The sequence below is a fragment of the Lissotriton helveticus genome, chromosome 2_1 (genome assembly GCF_964261635.1).
Source record: "Lissotriton helveticus chromosome 2_1, aLisHel1.1, whole genome shotgun sequence".
Lineage (NCBI taxonomy): Eukaryota > Metazoa > Chordata > Amphibia > Caudata > Salamandridae > Lissotriton > Lissotriton helveticus.
This window is the reverse complement of record NC_136059.1, coordinates 1,199,640,282-1,199,661,122: the sequence shown is the minus strand read 5'-3', so window position 1 is coordinate 1,199,661,122 and position 20,841 is coordinate 1,199,640,282.

The following is a 20,841-nucleotide window of genomic DNA, read 5'->3' as shown; positions in this document are numbered from 1 at the left end:
TTTCAGTATTGGGAACTTTTCCATTAAGATCGCCCATGATTAAATATGACAAATGTGAATGGTCATCTATAACCTGAGTGATTCTTTCCATTGTATCCACAAATAGTGCGTCTTGATTTGTGCCCGGTGGGGCGTAAACATTGAAGAGCAGGATAGCCTTTGGTGGGGCCGAGATGTGTATTTTTAATAATACCTTAATGCATTGTAGATTCTCAGAATTGGTCTCAACAATCCTTTGGTCCCATAGGTATTCCTCCCTGAGTAGGATTGCCAGACCACCCTTTGCATGGCCCCGTTTAGTTGCTTTTGCTGGAATATCATAAACGTAATAACCTTTATGGAGGAAAGATTTTGTTGCCCAGGTTTCCTGTAGAATCAGGATATCAGGTTGATTTATAGTAGCTTCTGACATTTTGTTTTCAGATTTTCCAGCCATGTTCCACGAGGTAATCTTCAAGCCTTTGTTAAACAGTAGGTTTTTGGCCGTTAATAATTTTGTTACTGTTATTATTATTATTATTTTAATTTATAGAGCGCGTAGTCACCCATGAGTATCCCAGCGCTAAGATCATTACAACTGAGGTTCACCAAGGGGGGGGGGCCTAGAACGGGATTAGGGGTAGAGGTGTGTTTTCAATCGCTTCCTGAACCGTAGGTAATTGGGTTCAGATCTTAGGTCGAGGGGAAGGGCGTTCCAGAGACGTGCAGTGTGAACCGAGAAACGCCTTCCACCTGTTCGGGCTTTCTTAATTCTGGGGATGATGATGAAATGTTCCTGGTCGGATCGAAGGGGTCTGGGGGCTTTATATGGCTTAATGAATTTTTGTAGGCTTGGGGGGCCTTTGTTTTGGAGCAGTCTGTGCGCCAGGCAGAGGGCCTTAAATTTCACACGCTCTCTTACCGGGAGCCAGTGGAGGCGCTTCAGCGCTGGTTTGGCTGAAGCTCTGACAGAGGTGTTAGTAAGGATCCGGGCAGCTGCATTTTGGACCCTTTGTAATTTGTTCAGAGTCGCCTCCGGCGCTCCTAGATAGATGGAGTTACTGAAGTCGAGCCTAGAGAGTATCAGGCCTTGGATCAGCAGTTTTTGAGAGTTGGGGGGGAGAAGGGGCAAAATCTTACGCATTGACCTGAGGAGCCCAAAGCAGGTCCCGGCTACCTTCTTTGCTTGTGTTGCAAATGAAAGGTCCTTATCGAGCCAGACACCCAGGCTCTTTACCTCTGGTTTCGGGTCTGGGAGCGGACCCAGAGAGGATGGCCAGATGTTCTGAAGTAGAGAGGGCCCCTTCTGGCCAAGGAGGAGAATATCAGTCTTTGAACCGTTAAGTTTCAAAGATGATTTGTTCATCCATCCTTGTATCTGCGAGAGACAGTTGTACAGATCCGCAGGTTGTTGGCTAGGGTGAGAAAGAGACACCACTAGTTGTGTGTCGTCAGCATAGCTGACGATGCTCACCCGAACGGAATAACAACCTCCTCCAATGGGGACATGTAGATATTAAATAAAGTGGGGCTCAGGGAGGAGCCCTGAGGCACGCCACATTGGAGGGGCGTGTCGGGGGAGCGGGTGTTATTTTCCCAAATTTGAAAGGAGCGGTGACTCAGAAAGGACGATAGCCAGGAAAGCACGGTCCCTTCAACACCTACACTCCTGAGTCGTTGAATTAGGAGCTGGTGGTTGACGGTGTCGAAGGCCGCACTAAGGTCGAGGAGGATCACTGCCACTGATCCTCCTTCGTCCAGAAGTGCTCTGGCCTCCTCCACCGCCATAAGGAGGGCGATGTCAGTGCCCTGTCCAGGGTGGAATGCCGTCTGCGAGCTTTTAAGCCGGTTATTGCTCTCCAAAAATTGTGAAAGTTTCCTGTTCACAAGTTTTTCCGCGATCTTACTCGTTCCCGGAAGGAGGGAGATTGGTCTGTAGTTTGCCAGGTCGGCAGGGTCGAGGGAGGTTTTTTTTAATAATGCTTTGACCACTGCCGCCTTCCAGCTGGGTGGGACAACTCCCTGTTGAAGAGAGGCGTTAATAAGGTGGGTGAGGGGGGGAGCAATCGAGGGTGCGACCTTTTTTAGAATCCATAAGGGGGCAGGGTCCCTAGGTGATCCGCTTTTAATAATATTCAGCGTATTTTCGACCTCTTCTTTTCTCACTTGTCCCCAAGAGGTGAGACAAGGGGGGGTCGGGAGGTTATTGGATTCTTTTTCCTCGTTCAGGTTTGTAGCCGGGATGGAGTCGAGGATTTTTTGGATTTTCTCCTTAAAGAAGTTGGCTAGCTTGTGGCATTTTTCCTCGTCTGCCTTGGGATCTGGTGGACCTCTCGATCGGGGACTTTAAGGAGTTCCTTTAAAATGGTGAAAGATTCCTTACTGGAGCTAGCGGAGTGTTCTATTCTTTCTTGAAAGAACAGACTTTTGGTGTTACGAAGGGCGGTTTTATAATTTTGTAGTGCGGTATGGTAGGCGTCCTTTTTTTCGTTGGATTTATCCTTCCTCCAGGAGCGCTCGGTTCTCTTGCATTCATGTCGTAGAGATTTGAGCGCCGGAGTATACCAGGGAGCAGGGGTCACTCTTTTCGTATGTTTAAGAGTGGTGGTATTGGGAAGGAGTTTATCCAATGAGGATATGATCCAGGAATTGAATTGTTCGTCGGCCGCCACCGGGTCCGTGGGGAGCGCAGGTGTGGAATCTGAGAGCATCCTGGCCCATTCAACTGGTACAAGCTTATGCCAGCGTCGGTCTGTCACTCGAATTTTCGGGGGTTGAGGGGGTGCTATGACTAGGTGCCAGGAGAAGGGGACTAGGAAGTGATCTGTCCAGGGGAGAGGGATGGGGGGGCCCGAGGTAATATCCATGATGTTGGTCAGGACGGGGTCCAATAGGTGCCCCTTATCATGGGTTGGTTCGTTGTTGATCATTCGGATGTTAAATGACCTAAGGTCCTGAAGGATATCCGATGCTGAGGAATCTGTGGGGTCATTAAGGTGAAGGTTGAGATCGCCTACGAGAAGGAAGTTCGAGGCGGAGGATGCTAATTGAGACACCGTATCAGTGAGGGCGTTGAGGAAATTCCCTGGTGTCCCCGGAGGACGGTAGATCAACAGTCCTGAGAGGGAGTGTGCCGGGGAAATTTGACAGGCGAAGTGACAGCTTTCGCAATCCTCAACATTGGCATTACTAGTCCTACAAACCAGGTGTTCTCTGTAAATGATTGCCAGCCCCCCTCCTCTCTTTTTGGGCCTATGTAGGGTTTGAATGAGATAGCCTGGGGGTAGGGTGTTGACAATATCAGCGTCCGTGCTAGCAGAGAGCCAGGTTTCTGTGAGAAACAGAGCATCCAGGCCGTGATCCAGTATCAACAAATTGATTTCATGCGCGTGCTTAGGGAGGGAGCGGCAGTTAAGGAGGCCGAACTCAAGTCCGGGTTTTCGCGTGCAATGTTCGGCTGGGTTGCATCGTGCACAGTTAACAAAGGGTTTACCTTCAGCATGGATGTAGTGGCACTCCTAATTTTTTTCCTGATGTAAGGCCCAGAGCATGTCCCTAGTGTACACCAGACGAACGTGTGGTAAATCCGGCAGAGTACTTGGGCCTGGGTCCGGCTGGGCCCGGACGGGCCCAGACGGGCTTGCCTTAGGCGCGCCTTCGGCGCGCTGACGGCGCGCCCGCTGCGCCCGTCCGCTGCGCGTCCGAGAGTTGCACATGATTTTATGCAGGGAAGGGGCGTGGGGGGGCGTGGCCTCAAGAAGTGGGCGTGGCCTTGAACAGGCTCGCTCGCTAATGGTGATGCTGGCGCTTTCTTACCCCGTGGCAGCGTTCAGGTCAGCTGCCCGGGTGTTAAGATACAGAATGAGTGCCCCAACCAGCCTAGCAGGTGAGGAATAAGGGTGAAATTCGTAAAATCAATTCACACACAAAGTTTTAAAATACAGCAAATTCAAACAGAGCTCCCGGCTGTGCCTCAGGAGTATAGGATCTGGTGAAGGCTGGGCGTCGGTGCTTTATATAAACAAAGGGGGCGTGGCCTCAAGAAGTGGGCGTGGCCTGTGAACAGGCTCGCTCGCTAATGGTGATGCTGGCGCTTTCTTACCCCGTGGCAGCGTTCAGGTCAGCTGCCCGGGTGTTAAGATACAGAATGAGTGCCCCAACCAGCCTAGCAGGTGAGGAATAAGGGTGAAATTCGTAAAATCAATTCACACACAAAGTTTTAAAATACAGCAAATTCAAACAGAGCTCCCGGCTGTGCCTCAAGAGTATAGGATCTGGGGAAGGCTGGGAGTCGGCGCTTTATATAAACAAAGGGGGCGTGGCCTCAAGAAGTGGGCGTGGCCTGTGAACAGGCTCGCTCGCTAATGGTGATGCTGGCGCTTTCTTACCCCGTGGCAGCGTTCAGGTCAGCTGCCCGGGTGTTAAGATACAGAATGAGTGCCCCAACCAGCCTAGCAGGTGAGGAATAAGGGTGAAATTCGTAAAATCAATTCACACACAAAGTTTTAAAATACAGCAAATTCAAACAGAGCTCCCGGCTGTGCCTCAGGAGTATAGGATCTGTTTAATGTCTCCGAAACCCATGCCCAAGATTTTGTAGTTTTTCCAGACTCTTTCACTTCTAAGTCATTGCACCAGACTACCCTTTCGTCATTGGTCAGGAGGATTTTCAAAGTATCCTTCCCTGTATGAATCGACCTTAAGTTTTCTGATGCTGGAATATTTTTGTGCATGCTCAGATGTGGCCAAAGAAGACCGTTGGACCTTTTGTTGTGTTTATTTTCTTCCAGATCAGATATTTCAATTACGTCGTAACCACATTTGTGGAGTATCTCCTTTTCTCTAAGAATAATCTCAGGGAGGACTGATGACCAAAAGGATACCGTCGCTATTTTGTTATTTTCTTTTTTGGGGAAGATCACCAGATCTATTTCTTGACTGGTCAAGGATTGTAAAGGTAGTATTTGTTGGAGAAGATTTATTATCCTTCCACGATTGAGTGGTACGTTGTCAATAGGAAAAAGCTCCTCGAATTGTAAGAGTTTGGATGGTTTTGTATCCCCACGTAAGGATTTCTTATCGTCATCTTCTCCTGTTCTTTTATTTCTATGCCCTATTTCAGAAAACAATGTGGACGGAAAATATTCGTGAGCTCTTGGATTCAGAATTTGAACTTTCCGAGAGATTTTTCTATCGCTGATTTCCTCTTTTTTATCCATATAAAGAATTGGGGTTTCCTCTTGCCTCTGACTGATTTTTCGGGGTGTAGTAGGTTTTTGAAATGTGAGCTTGCGTGTTTTCTTTTTTTGGATTCTTCTTGTTGGCTTTTTTCTTCTTTTTTTCCCTCCTTCTTCTTGGATTTCTGTTGTTGTAGAGATTATTTCGCCTTGATCAGCGTCAGGTTTATGTTTAGTGTTGTTTACCTTGTCGTCTTCGTCAAGAATAATTTTGTGCGAGTCCGTTTTTTTGTTGGAGTTAGAAAAAATAGCGTACTGTTTTACATTTTTTGGAGAATCTTCTTTGAAGAGTTTCTTTAGGGAGAATATATCAGTATCTTTTTGAATTTCCAGATTTTCCTTTATTTGTTTTTCTGTTTTTTCTATCTTTGATGTTTGAGTACTAGCGTCATATTTTGTTTGTATCTGGAAGCTTTCGTTAATTTTATTTAGATTATTCTTTTGCAGTTGCGTCGTATCGGAAATTTGTTGTTTTTTCATTGCTTCGACGGTTTCTTTTTTCTTTTTCTCCTTCACTAAGAATGTTAGTATACCGATTTGTACGTCTAAGGTTTGATCCGAGTTTTCCAGGATGTGTCCTAGGAAAGATAGGACTGATTCTAAGATTTCCTGTAGGGAAAAAAGAGCTTTAGACATTGGATTTTCGGTGTTTGTATTATTGGTGAGTTTAGGGAAGAAAGGGTCCAGTGAAGAGTCTAGTGCAAGATCTAGTTCTGGTAGTTTTTTCTCAGAATTATTTAAAAGATTATCAGAGTTTGACTGTACATCAGATATATGGACCACTGACTTCAGATTGGATCCTTGAGTAACTTCAATACGATCTGGACTCCCTGACCGTTTTATTGGAGTTGAAGATGTTAAGTGAATCGAATCACGCTCCAGGGATTGTAATTCCTATAATGAGCAATTTTTCTTTTTGTTAGATTCCAAAACAAGCACACTTAGGTTATCCGTGGAATGTTGGTTCAAAGAAGAAAGCATTTTTACCTCCTTATTTTCAGTAGGATCCAAGTTATTTTCCATTTCCGGGAGATAGGTAGATAGTTCCCTGTTTAATGATAACGCAGAAAAGTAATTACTAATTGCCGGGGTCCCGGCTAGCTGGCCTTGTTTTACTGCTTTGTCAGAGGATTTCCTGATTGCTTCTTCAGTGCCCATTCGCTTCGTAAATATAGTACGAGATCTTAATTTCTTGAATCCCATTAGGCTTTCCTGTAATAAGTCTAATAGTTATAGACAATCGTGGTTTTTCCAATGATTTTTGTGCGTTTTATTGTTAGAGCTTCAACGCTTTTCAACGTGACCTTTTTTGTCAGTCTCAGAGACCTTGCTGTAACGTTTACCGCTATGGCAGTCGGATTTCTTACTTGTCATACAGGTCCCCAATACTTTAGATGTATGGAAGTAAATGTTAATAGGGAGGCCCGTCCCGTCCTAGTACGTCCCCGGACGGCCACAGACGGCCCGCCCTTTGCCTGGGCTTAGCCCCGGGCTATGCCCCGCGCGCGTTCTGCGTGCGCGCTGGCCGCTACGTTGAAATAGGAGAGTTGGGGGCGGGAAGAGACACCAGGTGCGCTGGGATCTGAAAGCGCTAGGCACCCTGGGTCTCGCAGTCCCAGCCCCCGGCAGCGTCCGCGTGTGCCCAAGCTCCTCGTTGGTCAGAAAGCAGGGACTGTTCAAACAACAGCAGTCTGGTCAGAGGCAAAATCCAAAGTGCAGCAAAGTTAATCCAGGAAGGCTGCGAGCGGCACCCGCGGAGCGGGGGCCCGCGAGCCTTAAATAATTGATGAGAGGTAGATGAAGGGCGGAGAGCTGGGGGCGGGAAGAGACACCAGGTGCGCTGGGATCTGAAAGCGCTAGGCACCCTGGGTCTCGCAGTCCCAGCCCCCGGCAGCGTCCGCGTGTGCCCAAGCTCCTCGTTGGTCAGAAAGCAGGGACTGTTCAAACAACAGCAGTCTGGTCAGAGGCAAAATCCAAAGTGCAGCAAAGTTAATCCAGGAAGGCTGCGAGCGGCTCCCGCGGAGCGGGGGCCGCGAGCCTTAAATAATTGATGAGAGGTAGATGAAGGGCGGAGAGCTGGGGGCGGGAAGAGACACCAGGTGCGCTGGGATCTGAAAGCGCTAGGCACCCTGGGTCTCGCAGTCCCAGCCCCCGGCAGCGTCCGCGTGTGCCCAAGCTCCTCGTTGGTCAGAAAGCAGGGACTGTTCAAACAACAGCAGTCTGGTCAGAGGCAAAATCCAAAGTGCAGCAAAGTTAATCCAGGAAGGCAATGGAATAAAAATAAGTCTTCCACCTCCCAAGTTAAAACCTGCATGACAGCTGTCTTTCGGTGGCTTTCTTCTGCCCAGCTAAAATGCAATGAGGAAAAAAAACGAGATTCTTTTCCTCTGGAACTTTCCTCCACAGTTCTGGCGCACGCCCCTCCTGCCAACCCCGAGGGCCAACCCATGAAGAATTTAGGGATCTGGTTTGATGAGATGCTAAGTTTCAGCCCTCAGATTAAGAAGTTAACCGGTTTGTGCTGAAGCACCTTGAAATCATAAAAAAAGTTCTTCCCTCTTCTCCCTATCTCAGCAAGAGAAACTGTCACTCATGCGCTGATAACCTCGCGGCTTGATTACCCCAGTGCCTTGTACATTGGTCTACCCGACTATTTACTGAAATAGCTTCAAGTAGTGCAGAATGTCAGGCAACACTTACATAATCTGCACTGGCTGCCGGGTAAAGAGAGGGTGATTTTTAAATCCTTGGCCATGGCACACGCAGCTCTCTATGAGCTTGGCCCCGTGTACTTGGGAAAGCGGTTCAGGTTCTATATCCCTTCCAAGCAGCTCTGCTCAGCCAAGAATGCTTTTGGCCCGCACTCCAAGGTTCTGCCTTTAAAAAAAGGGTGGGATGCAGCTTCCTTGCTTATAGGGCGGCTGTGGCCTAAAACCAACTCCCATTGGACCTACGTGGCATTCAGGATCCTAAGCTCTTTAGGTAGAGGCTGAAGACCTTCCTTTTGATCTAGTTTGCTAATTTATCTTGTGCTACCTTCCCCATTGGGCTCGCGCCGGTACACTCTTTCTCTAGCTGTGCGCGTTACAAATCCAATAAACATAAACATATAGGTCAGTCCAAGAGGAAGGGCCAAAAAAAGATAAAACTGAATTCCAGTTTAGCTTTACCCTAGAAGAGATCCAAAGAGTATTATCTAAATCCTCATTGGGCAAAGCACCTGACCTGAATGGAGTCCCCATTGATGTGTATAAATATCTCCCAGACCTCTGAATCCCCCTGCTTACTATTGTGTGCAATGCATCTAGGTTGGGTAGAGTACCACCTACATGGTCTGAATCCTTAATTATTCGCATTTTCAAAAAGAGCTCTAAACAAGATCCAAAATGTTACAGACCTACTTCAGTGCTAGACTCGTCTGCTAAAATTCTAGGGAGAGTCCTACTAGAAAAATTAGAGGACTGGACAGAGGAAAATAGTATTTTATTAGAAGCGCAGACCGGAATTAGAAGGGGCCTTGGGACCGTGGAACAGTGCCCCAATCTAAATCTATTAATGGGCAAGAATTCAAAGGCAAGAGCAGGCAATTTGCACATGTGTTTCATGGACCTAAGCATTGTCTTCGATATGGTGAACCATAATATATTATGGAAGTGCATGATCGCTTTGGGGGCCCTGAAGGAAATTATTGCATAACTTAGCTGCAAGAGTACGGTATGGAATGCAGGGTGAATTATCCAGATCTTTTAGGATACATAGAGGCATACGACTGGGGTGTGTGTTAGCTCCTTTTCTTTTTTCAATAATATATTAATGAAATTGATGAGCACCTACAGATACTTGGAGCGGACACACCGAGAGTTGGATCCTGATCAGTACCGATTCTTTTATACGCAGATGATGCCGTTCTTTTGTTCCTAACCCTAGAAAGTTTGTAGGCTCTTATTGATTATTTTATCTGGAACACATTGATTTAAATATTAATCTGTGGCAAACATGTAATATGTCATGTCAAAGTGAAAAAGGCAAAACATATCCTTTCATCCTAAAAGGCCACAAGATTGCTAGTAAAAAGCAATTTTGCTACTCAGGGATTAGGTTCTCTGATAATGAGATTTGGGATGCACATTAAGAGGTTAGTGTTTCTAATCTGTCTAGGAATAATGAGGGGATATTCAGATTTGCCAGAAAACTAAGAAAAAAAACTATTTCAGAAATGTTAACCCCCTCTAAGGCCAAGTCAGTATCTGCCGTAACTTATTGAGCAGCTGTCTTTGGGCCAGGAGACACCAAAATCCTGCAAAGAAGAGAGGACACATTTATGAAAAGACTAATAGTGGTTCCATACTCTACCCCCAGAGTTATTGTACAAATTGACTTGGGACTTCAGTCTATCACGGACATAATAGAGTCCAAACTGCTGTTATTATGGCAGTCAGTCTGGACAAAACCAGAGGCTCAACCAACCCCAAGAAATACTTGAGGACTGCATGGCATTAGATCAGGCACTTAACATGCTGTGCTTATCCCACATAGGAAGAGTCATACAACGTATAGATGTCAAGTACATGAACCTGTGGGAAAACCCAGGAAACATTTTACATTACCCTAAAATAGTATTAAAACAGCTTGTAAGGGATAAGTATCTGGACGCAACTAAACTTAGGGAAGAGTCCAAAAGCACAGTAAGGGCATACACATCATATCATAGCTCACAAGACTTACAGCACTACCTATCTAGGGAGGAAAATGTCCAACATAGACTTCTCCTGAAAAGATTTTGTTTTCCATACTTCCATGTTATGTTATGTTAGTTGGACTTATAGCACGCACGGCTACTCAAGAGTGTCCCGGCGCGATAACTTAAGGGGGGCAGGAAACTAGCAGATCAAAAGATGCATTTTAAGATTTTTCTTGAATGCAGACAGGTCTTCAATACTGTGTAGATCCAAGGGAAGTGCATTCCACGCTGATGCCGCCCATCGAGTCAGAGACCTGCCACCCAGCCTCTGAAACTGAAATTGAGGAACCAGTGCTAGCCGGAGGGATGCCGATCGCAGCAGTTTTGAAGGTGCGTAGAATGTGAAAGGGCAGATAAAAAGGGCCAGTACCGTGAAGGGCATGGTGGGCTAGTACCAGCAATCTAAACTTGACCCGTTCAGCTACGGAAAGCCAATGGAGGGAGCGCAAGTGGTGCCGCATGCTATGTCTGGATGAAATGCCCAGCAGAAGTCTGGCTGCCGAATTCTGGACAACCTGCAGGTTTTTAATCAGGTAGCCAGGAATACCAATGTAAATCGCATTGGCGTAATCCAGCCGAGACAGGATGAGGGCACATGTGACCGTTTCTCTCGCTGCTTGAGGCAGGAGAGGGAAAACATTTCTCAGAGTCTTAAGAAGGCCAAAGCAAGCCGGCAAGCTTCGTGATGTGAGTTGAGAAGGAAAGACTCTAATCAAACCAGACCCCCAAGTTCATCGTCGGCTTCCCATCAGATGATGGCAGGGGAAAATCCGGTGGCCACAGAGTTTCCCTAAACCTAGGAGGGAATTTTCCAAACAGAAGAATCTCCGATATCTCCTCGTTACATTTTAGTTGTGCTCCCAAGAGCCACCTAAAAATAGAGGAGAGACTGTGATGAGCTACGGCAACCGAATTGGCATCCCTGTCCCAGGTGAAGAGGAACTGCATATCATTAGCGTAAGCCATAACCTTAGCCCCCAAACTCTCAGCCAGGTAAACCAGTAGGGTCACATAGATATTAAAAAGAAGGGGACTAAGAGAGGACCCCTGAAGGACTCCCGTTGTCACAGCCTGATGGAGCGAGGCAGAAGGAGGCAGCCAGATCTGCTGGGACCGACCCTCAAGAAAGGACTTGAGCCAACTCCAGGCTGTCCCCGGCACACCTATCCAGGCCAAACATGAGAGGAGAGAGTGAGGGACCGTATCGAATGTCGCCGAGAGGTCACCTTCTCGACAGGTACCAAGTGGGTTGATAATGTCATGAAATGTCCATGGTACAACTTCTCAATTCAGTCAACAATGCAAACAACCCTCTTTTGCGAATACTATCTTGAGTGCAGGAAAAGTTATTTAAAACCTCTTCCTACACAAAGACATGCACAGTTATCAAAAAAACTATCTATTTTTAATGAATATTGATGATATTAGGGTCAGTCATGCTTTAGCAAAATATTTCTCAAATGTACTAAGAATTAGGAAAGGTTTGTAGCAGGATTTACAGTGTTTTACTAATAGATGCATCGCACTCTTAGCATTGTGCTCTTTAGATTCTCCAAGTGGAAGTCAAAAGATAACAATCGTGATTAACCTGTCCCTTTACTGTTTGCACTTTATTAGGAAATTCCATCTAAGAAACGGGAATTAGCACTGAGCACTTTCGCATTTTGAAGATGTAACTAATTGAAAAGATCAGGATGTGATGTTTTCCCACAGCGTTTATTCCTTTCAAATAAATATAGTATCTAAGGAAATGGAAATTTTTTCAATATAACAAGACTGATTTTAATTCATTATTAGGTGGCAGTCCCTCCGCCATCTGGCTCCCATTTCCCCCTACCACATTAGGATGACGGGGGGAATCGCTTACTGACCGTAGTGGTCACAAAGATCGCCCTTCACGCTTCTGCCACAGCAATCGTTATGATTGCCTGGCGGAGCGGTCAGCATGTGTGAAATGGCGGCGGTGCATAGCAGGCACCACCCGCCAGATTGCAAGGCTGGCGTCCGCCAGCCTTTTCATAGCGGTTCCACCACCATGCAAAGGCTGGTGGAGGCTGGGTTCTGGGGCCTGTTGTGGGCCCCCTCTGTGTGGTGGGAGGGTCAATGTGCACTGGGAGCGGTACCCGTGGTACCCCCCTACATTTCCATGCACAAGGTGGCAGGCACCGCATGGTGCCTGCCACGCTGTGTATGGAAATGCACTATGAGCCATTTGTGCATTACGGAAGGTGCTGCTGCCAGAAGCACCGTCCGCAATGATCAGGGGCCTGGATGCGCCCACCATAGTGGCGGGCACAAACTAATACACTGAGCGGGACCGCCGCCTTACCGGCGGCAGGTCCCAGCTTTGCAGCGATGGTGGGCGGACATAATGAGCCCCTAAGTCTTGATTTATTGTATTGCACCAACTGTAATATGATATAATGTTATTTTAAAGTGATTAGTGTGCTTTTATGGCTCATCAATGCAATGGAACCAAATAAAGTTTGTTTGATTTGATTTGACTTACAAATTTGTCCGTCAGGCCATCGGGCCTCATCTCACACCATACCTATTGAAGGGCATAATCCCAGTAAATTGGTTTACCCCCATAGCAGAGTTGCTCCTCGTCTTGCTCAGGTCTTCACACACACCCTCAAGCTTTAACTCGTTGCACAATGTTTTCATAGCTTTAAGCCAGGTTGTAATACAACCCTAATCTAGCAGCATTATCTCCTGCAGCACAGCTTTGAAGGTGCCAACTCCTGGATTATCTAGATTCTGACCCAAGTGGGCAAGATTTTAAGGTGGGCGGTGTGAATAATCATTTTAAGATTCAAGCCCCATCTTAAATGTATAAGTGGTGTGCTCACTGCGAAATTCAGAATTGATTTCATACATTTATTTTCCATCATATTTAGTTGTGAAGTTTCCCCTGAGCTCCACATTTCTGGCCTGTACAGTGCACCTCCCGTAGCCACAGCTCTATAGACCTCAAGAGCTGGAGACAGCCCTGAAGGTCGAGGCTTGTTATTTCTTGACAATGGCCACTGATCTGTGTAATAGTGTGGAATTACTTCTTGACTGTAGATCCCAAGAGAGCTTGTCCATGAGCCTAACTCCAGAGTAATTTAAGCTCCAGACCTGTTCAATACTTGTTCTATCCGCACTCAGTTTGTTCCTATAGGTGTGATGGGGATTAATGGACATAAACTTGGATTTGCCTGTCTTGATCTCTAAGCCCTTTTCCTGGCTGAACCCCACAAAGCGATTTAGTAGTTACTGCAGACCCATTAGAGTACGAGAGAGTAGCAATGTTCGGTCAGTGAAAAGCAATACAAGGGAGCAGGGACTAGCTATCTTTGGAGCATCATGCTGGCACTTATTCAACGTTTCCACCCTGGAGTTCATAAAGAAAGAAAACAGAGTGGGTGCCAGTACACACCCCCTGCCTCACCCTTCGCCTAATGGGAATCCTAGGAGACAGGTAATCTGGATCATTCCATCTGACCTGGACATACATGCTGTATGTAATCTAACAAGAAGAGGGAGAAGGTTGTTAGGGATTCCCAATTGGGACAATAGCTCCCAGATAGTGTGTCTCGGCACGAAATCCGATGCAGCCCATATATCCACGAAGGCTACATACAAATGGTCCTTAATAATGGTTCACAGAAGCCGGCCTGTAAATACGGCAGGACCTCGTAGGCATTAATCCACTCCTGCAGGCAGAGTAAAATCTGCCTACAGAAGATTTTCTGAGTGTTGTCAATGAGGCTAATAGGCCTGTAGTTTGCAGGAATGTCTTTTGAATCCTTCTTGTGGATTGGAACATCGATGGCACCATGTCATGACTCTGGTATTACCTCGTCATTTGATACATTGTTGCTTAACCTGTTCAAGTATAGTATATAGGTGTCTGGCTCTGAGTGGAATAAGTCAACTGGTATAATCTTGGGGCCGGGGGCTTTTTCCTTCTTCATGGTTTCCTCTAGCTCAAATACTATTGGAAAAACACAGGGAGAGTAGAAAGGAACCAAGGTGTAAGCCATCCTGTCTTCCTTCTGGGAGCAGGGGCCTAGGCTAGAGGTGTCCCACTCACTATATAGATCAATAGGAATGAATACATCAAGAATAGTGGATCCACAGTTTCTGCCAGTGGCAATGATTTTCCAGAAGGCTCTATGGTCTTGTTTCCCAAGGGCCTTTAGCAGTGTGCCCAGATGGTAGAATCATATGGGGACTTTCATCTTCAGAAGAGTCCACCCCCAAGAGGTAGATCTGGACTTATGTGAGATACTATTGTAATCATTAGCTGAGTAAATACCAGCCAATTTTCAGGATCAGAGCTGACAAGCAAGAACTTCTAGACATGTTTGTCAGAATCAAGTTACAGATCCTTGATACAGCCTTATAGATAAAGTAGAATAAGCACTCAGATACCAAAGGTACAGTGAACCTCATTGACTCCTAATATGAAATGCAAAGGTTCAAGAGGGAACCCAACAAGATAGCTCAACAGAGCTACCTCATTTAAAAATGTGCGATTTTGCTCTTTGTTAAACACGTATATAGTAAAAACTAGAATAAAAATGTTGCGAGTTGCTCATCTTTAAAATATCACACGCCCTTGACATAACCTCTATGAGGGTAATGAACAAATATAGAACCATATGAAGTGTTATATGAGGACAATGGTTCACTTGATGTTTTAGGGGTTTTTTCAAAGTAAAGTATCTGACCCACCAGAAGCCCCACGACTGCATACAACCGTCCTCTGTCTTTGTGGAAAAGAACATCCCACCATACTTAGGGATCCCAGCCATGTTGATAGGGTGCGGTTTAGTAAAGGTGCTATAGTCGGTGCAGCAGAAGCACTTTTCGCCAGACTCAATGCCGGGAATCTTACCATGTTGTGGCAGCCTAGTCAGATAGTTTTATTCCCACAAACTACAAAAGTAAGAAACAAAACCACAATGACTGTTACAGTAAAGGATCATTATTGATTTCTAAGCCTGGGTCAACTATGTCTTGCATAAAAGACTCGAGCATGCAAAATCTGTCTCAGGAGCCCACCCTAAAAAGGATGGGCCTCCTGACATACCTATGACAGTGGCTCTGTGTTAGATGGTCTGCCATCAATGATTGACTACAGTGGGAGCAGGAGTAGATCCCACTTGTCTTCCCTCTAAATGGGACAAAGGAACTTTGAGCATGGCTGAGCAGAAACCTCTCCATAAACTGATAGGGCTCCCACTCTGGCAAACTGTAAACAACATCCAAAGTGTGAACATGGTACCAAATGAAGAAGTGTACTAACAGATAAAAGACTGTGGAATATGGGAACCAAAGTAGACCTAAAAATGACGACCCATGTCTAGGTGATTATTAGTGCTATAATACATGGGATCTGCAATACCTGTATAAAACCCTGGCTCTTATTTCTTTATAATCTGCAACTTGTGACTCACCCAGCTGGAGATCCATAACCTTATAAAGAGAACTCAACTTTCGGCCTCTTTCCTCCTTATGATCAAGGAACTCCTCTGTGACTTATAATATCCTTATAATGTACAGAAGGGGCACGTTATACCATATATTACATTCTATCATAGATATCATATTCACAGTGAGTTAACACTGACTGGATATTGCAGAGATCACATAGAAATGTACAGGAGGGGTACTTTATCCCCTATATAACATTGTATCATAGATTTAATGTTCACAGTGAGTTTACACTGACTGGATATTGCAAGTATAACATAGAAATTAAGATATTAAAAAGTATGCAACAGACGTAGCACTTTGGGGTGATGATAGGTTGCACTGTAGTGCCATGACTGCGGTATTAAGCTGCACACAAGCCTCTTCATGCATGGGTGTTCAGGAAAAGGAAGCCCACCAATATTCACAATAGAAGATAGCTTCAGAATGGGGCCAGACCACAGTGAGACTCCTGATAAGAGGTTGAAAGACTCCAGGCAGTCTCTTAGCCTAAACCATCTGCCTACTGGGTGTATGTAACTTTTCCATTCAATATTGAAAACTTTCATTCAGATCAAGAAAAGAGAAGGTTGATTGGCCAATGTGGAGATTAGGCAGCAAAGTGCCCTCCCCCTGGCAAATCCTAGGGCCATATTACAAATATTGTGATCTATTTGGCACACACTTAAGTGTGGGCACCGGGTGCAGAGAGCATGATAGTGCACCATATCAGATCAAAAGTGCTCTTCTCAGTGCAGACAGGAAACCGTAAATGCACTGGAAACAGTTCATTAGTGAAAGGCGGAATGGCAGTTTGAAGCATCCAGTCCGTCTTTCACTGTGCAGGCTGCACAGCGAACGGCTTCCGAAAAAAGGGGCGAAGGGATTCCCATTCAGGCAGATGCAAATCCTCACTGTACTAACCTGCAGGGGGAGTTCTGGGTGTTCAAGGAGCTCCTTTTATTCCCTTCCAAGAGGCCCTCAGGGGTCACACTGACTATGCACCACCTCTTGCGCTAAATGCTTCAGGACACGGATAGCAGTAGCCAGAAGCTGCTTGCTCTCTCTTACTTTGCAGTTCCTGTGCTCCCGCAGTAGTATTTTCACCCAGATTACTCTTAATTACTCACACTGGTGAAATTGCCTACTTTTGGTAATTACACATCACAAGAGTAATGTATAAATACTGAAATTACTCTGGTTTCATTACAGTTTTGCCCAGTTTTAGTTACTTTACACCAGCCTTTTGGTACATGTTGATGGTGCTCTGTTTACCAGGTCTTAGGTCAATAGGGCGTGTTGCTTGGCATTAGAATTTACTTTGTATACATGCAGTGAGTATTGTGTCCATGTTTAATTTGTGCCGAATCATAGTGAAAAGATATAGTAAATGGAAATCAATTTTGGTGCTTTGTTGCTTATCATGAACTTTCTTTGCAGTTATGGTTATCTTCAGTTATGAATATCTGCTGATGAGTTGCTCTGAGGTAGGGTTTGGGTAAACATCTTTGGCCTTATTCACAAACTGTATTTTGTACTACATGAAGTAGTACCACAGTAGTTCTCTTTCATACACCACAACATGTTATTCATAACTTACGTTCAGAGACCTCTGCCTCTACCGGTCACAATGTGAAATGACTATATAAATATACAAATAATATTTACGATTTGATAATAAAGTTATTATAAATAAAAATACATCAACCTTTAAACTATTGTTAAAAAATCAAAACTGTTAAAAATTAATTCTACACATAACTTTTAATAAATGTTCATACATACTAAATAAAAATGTAACTGTAGGTATTCTTTAAGAAGTATAAGTTATAATAAAAATATATATATATATATATATATATATGCCATGTGTTTGTTGATATATATATATATATATATATATATATATATATATATATATATATATATATATATATATATATATATATATTTAAACATTAATACCCATTTAAGTTAATGTGCTGTAACATTTTATTTTCTTAGTGCTAGGCTTAAGATAAATATTTAAAATGATTTACTATTCATATTTTATTCAGAATATTTTTAATATTTCTAAATATTGATACACTTTAATAAACGTCCCTTTATTTCAACATTAGGAGAGCTCTGCCATTGTGACAAATATGCCCACCTACATGTTAAAAGTTATGAGGAGTAACCTCATGCTTGCAAATCCTGGTCCAGGAGGCTACACCAGGGGGAAGGTACATGTAAGTCTACACCCATGAGTGGTTTTACACTAGTAAATGGTAAATAGCAAAAAAGTGTAAAGTTACTGCAAGGTGTAGTATTAAATGTACACATGAGTAAAACTATACATGTATATTTACCTTTGTGAAAAGGCCCCACAATTTTTCTTTTCAGGGCCATTACTGTAAGAGTGGATGAAGAGACATTTATGCATGTTGCTATTTAATGATATGGTGAGCAGCTGACTTCCAGCCACGTCCGGCAGTGGGAGTACCTGCAGGGCGGTGACGTGTGGAGGGGGAGGGGCAGGGTGGGGGATAGTAATGTATGGACTACCGAGTTTTACAGGTAAGTAAACATTTAAATAAATAAGATGAATTTCGTTGCGCGCACTGCATCGCATTTGGGGATGCAGTGCACTCAACGAAATTTGTTTTATTTGTTTAAATGTTTACTTACCTGGGAAGCTCCGTAATCCATACATTACTACCCCCCACCCTGCCACTCCCCCACACCACGTCACCGCCCTCAGGCATTCCCACTGCCGGCCGCGTCTGCTGACTTCATGCAAGAGGTTCTTCAAAAGACTTAAAATACATACGCTGCCTACTGTCAGGTTTTTGAGATACTCTGAGTAAGTGCTGCAGGCCAGGAGTAAGTTGTCAGTTTAAGACTCCAAAGTGATTTTGTGGACATCAAGTGCTACCTGTTCCTTTAAACACCTCTCATCACACACAAAACCGATGTGAAAATGAGTAAAGCATTCCATTAACTAGTGGTCCTGAAGAATCTTTTTTCATCCACATCATAGGAACTGCACTTATCAAAGGATGGTATAAGCATCATAGACATTGACAGGTTTTCTTGTCCTTGATTTTCTGTGGTGGTGGTGGTAGAGGTTGCTTGGCTGATAGGTCCCTTTATCCTGAACCCCAAACAGTAGTATACTGAGTCCAGAACATGAGGGCAAAATGTGCTGAAGGGCTACCAGAACTGATCTGAAATCCACAGTCCAGTGCTGCATCATGAGTAAGAGTAGGCAATGGCACTTGAGCATTAAGATGTTAGTAGGTTATTTAAGCTTTAGCTTCCAAGGGATACTACTGTATACCAGGGGATTAGAGTGGGCAACAGTGAAGAATGAACATAATGTCAAGAAACAAGGAAAGTAGTTGCATGGACCATTTTACATTCTTCATGTTCATTTATGTTCTACAAGTGACTAAAAAGGCACTTTGAAGGCAGTGGGTAAAAGCCAAAATACACTGTGTACCGCATGAAGGTCACAATAATGGAGGGAAGGAAGAAAGTCCAGGTACACTGTTTCAACAGTGACCTAAAATGTATAAACTCAGATGTCTATGTCTACTTCCTATCTGAGAAAGCTATGACCCCCAAGGAACCTATAAGAAACACAATGTATTTAAACAAATGAATACAAAATAGCGTATACTTAGAAAGTCATACCAGCGAATAAAGAAAGAAACACAAAACCACAGAACCCTTACCCCAAGCTAATAATGGAGACTACTCGGGCAATGAAGATAAAAGTAAACAAATAATGTTCCTCTAAGTGGTGGTACATATGTTGTTTTTACAGGATTATCTCCCAAAGGATGGTGTGAGGCGATGCTAAATCTGGAAGTAGCCCTACCTCCATACATATGATAACACACTACTGTGAGTCTCAGTAGAGACTTTTGGGGGCGCAGAAGGAGTTCATCCAATGTTTTTGGGAAGTCAGGGCACCCCCTTCTTATCCTTATTGTTAAGGTGTAGCTTGAGTTCTCAACTCACATCTGGGCATATAGGTAGCACTTAAGGTGGAGTGTATACCAGTCTCCTTCGTTTTTTTGTTCAAACTGCACCTCACTGATGAGGCCCAACAAGCCTGAGACATATCTAGAGTTCCCTGCATTGCTGTGCGAAGTGGGCATGGCCTATGAACATGGACATAAATGTCATTTTGGCAGGCAGCCAATCCACAACAGACATGCCCATTTGTGTACCTCAGAAGGACTGCTCTTTTCTATGCCTAAGGCAGAATTAGAAAAGGTGCTTGTGTGTGACTAAGCTATCTTGGGCCTGGCTTAGCCTCGCTTGAGCTACCACTTTCAATACAAATGGAGAGGCATTGTGTATCCTATATATTACAAATGATATCTGTCAGCTAGCATGAACATTTTCAAAATGGGAAAGTCAACTGAAATCAAAGATACGGGCAAGAAAGTTTGTCCTGTGTGCGTCTAAAAGTTCTAGACCTGTTCTAGAGTCACACTCTGATGGTTCTTTTTCACAGCATGAAAGTTTGAAGGGGACAAAAGGTGTTAGGAAACAGACAATTAGCCAATAATTTTCTTGGATACATAATACCTCACGGACCACTACTTAAGATTAGTTAGTTTATTACAAAGCCAAAAATAAATGGACATAGAGACACCTTAACACGAGGGTAAAGAAATAAAAAGGAGTTAGCATGAAACCAAGTCTGCGCATCCAAATTAGACGGTGCAGCTTAAGCAACACAATTAATTCAAGAAGTAGGGTACAGAAAATCAGGAAACATGAGTCCACATTTCTGTGCATTGAGGATTAGTGGGTGAAAAGCATTAATTCTATCCATACTCTAGCACTAAAGTGACATCCCTACGTACACCTTTTCCAAGAGGAAAGGTAACATTTGTCAGTGCGTGGAGTCTTCCTAAGAAGTCTCTCCACCATCAATGGGTCAAGTAACATAAAGCCTCCATCACAAGGATAGAGGTCACTTGAGATGCTCTCTCTGAAGGCAAAGAAGAAGTTGGGCTCCAACACAAATTCCAACAACCAGTTAGCCATAGGTAGCATTCCCATAATGCATCTCGAGTCATGCCATCCACTCTGGGTACAGTCCTGAATGTGCTTTTCCATGATGTTGACTGTGTACCTTTCTTGTAACAATTTGTCCTTGGTTCCCAGACCTTCTTCTATGTGAATGGTAACCTCCTTCCTTTATCAATTCAAGCCACATGATTGGAACTTCTTCACTCCTTACCTAGTAAAAAAAAGACATTATTCTACCTAAAAGAGTGCTTCTTCACCTGCAAAACATAAACGCAAGAATGAACAGATTCCACAGCACACATGAAATTCAACTGTTAATTCTAAAACGAGAGTTGTCAGGGGCTTGCATTTCAGGTCTACGATTTTCAGCTAACATTCAAAGAA